This window comes from Stegastes partitus, unplaced genomic scaffold (assembly GCF_000690725.1).
Source record: "Stegastes partitus isolate 25-593 unplaced genomic scaffold, Stegastes_partitus-1.0.2 Scaffold2302, whole genome shotgun sequence".
Taxonomy (NCBI): Eukaryota; Metazoa; Chordata; class Actinopteri; family Pomacentridae; genus Stegastes; species Stegastes partitus.
Window position 1 is genome coordinate 12,625 of NW_007580033.1, and position 1,669 is coordinate 14,293.

Here is a 1,669-nt window from a genome sequence, read left to right on the forward strand (position 1 = left end):
CCTTTAGCCTAGCATGGATCCTGCTGGTCTGGAGGGGTTAGCATTTTGCCTAGCATGGATCCTGCTGGTCTGGAAGGGTTAGCCTTTAGCCTAGCATGGATCCCGGCTCTCTTCCTCCTCCTTTGTTTACGGTCGTACAGCTTCCTTCTCTCTCTGGTAACTGCTGGCATTGTCTCCGATCGGACTCCGTGTGATGTCCACATCACAACGGAGCGCCGCAATTCCAGCGCTGTCCACTGTCCTGACGCCCAGCAAAGCCTCCCGGCTGTAAGTTTTGCAGAATGAACGTCTGGGACAGACAATATGTCGCTCACCCCTAGTAAACATCCTGAGTGCCTCAGACGTTTCCATGGCACTGTGTGTTTTAAAGGAGACTTCCACATAGAGGCTCTAGTTGACCCTCACTGGAGACCAGCTGTGTGTCTCTGAAGACCATGTCTTGACAGAGGGGGCTACTTGTTTTAAGTGTTGCTTAGTGGTGTGTGTTTGTGCTTCCAGGAGCTTTGCTGGCACTATACACTAAATGTGGACCAGTGCTAGACCTGGTTAGTCATGTTTGATTTACAAGACGGGCTTCAGCTGCAGTGGGTTTTATTGCCAGTGGCCTTCGGATTAATAGTTTTTCTTTAACTTATTGTCGAAAACTGGCCGTATGGGCAGCTGAAAACACTGTTTCCCTCTTTTGTCTTTCAACATTGAGTCAAGGTCAGTTGAATTTGGCTTTATTGACAAGAATCTACAAACAAAAAATACTCTTCTGTCAAGGTAGACAAGCACAAGTCAGGGCATGGATACGTAGACATTTCTAAGGTACTGAATTTCTCTTGGAATACAGTTCCAGCCATCGTTAGGGACTGGAAAGACCATGGCATGTGCATGAATCTGCCAAGAGCAGGCTGTCCTCCAAAACTAATTGACTGTGCAAGAAAGACAGTAGTGAGCGAGGTCAGCAAGATGCCTACAACAAGAGTTCCAAGCTTCAGTGGCTGAGATGGAGGAGAATGTGCATATAACACAAGTTCTTCATCAGTCCAGACTAGAGTTCAACAAATGGCATTTGGGTGACGAGTGTCAACTAGAAGAAGGTTCCTTGGTCTGATGACAGCAGCATGAAGCCTTTTGGCCATCAGCCTAGATGGCCAAAAGCCGAACATCATCACAAACACTGTCCGAACCGTGACGCATGGTGATGGCAGAATCATGATGTGAAGCACGGTGGTGGCAGCGTCGTGGTGTGAAGCACAGCGGTGGCATCGCAACGCGAAGCATGACGGTGGCAGCATCATGACTTGGAGCACGGTGGTGGCAGCATCATGACGTGAAGCATGGTGGTGGCATCGCGGCGCGAAGCATGGTGGTGGCATCACGGCACGAAGCACGGCAGTGGCAGCATCATGACGTGAAGCGCGGCGATGGCAGCACCGTGACGTGAAGCACGGTGGTGGCATCACAACACAAAGCACGGCGGTGGCAGCATCATGACGTAAAGCACGGCGGTGGCAGCGTCGTGACGTGAAGCACGGCGGTGGCAGCGTCATCACGTGAAGCACGGCGGTGGCAGTATTATGACATGAAGCGCGGCGATGGCAGTATTATGACATGAAGCACGGCGGTGGCAGTATTATGACATGAAGCGCGGCGATGGCAGTATTATGACATGAAGCACGGC

General features: G+C 51.0%; 1 protein-coding gene across 1 annotated transcript in view; it reads left to right on the forward strand.

Moving 5' to 3' along the window:
- Positions 1-1,669, forward strand: part of LOC103374611 (short chain dehydrogenase/reductase family 16C member 5) — a 42,998-nt gene that overhangs the window by 6,967 nt on the left and 34,362 nt on the right. The window lies entirely within an intron of this gene.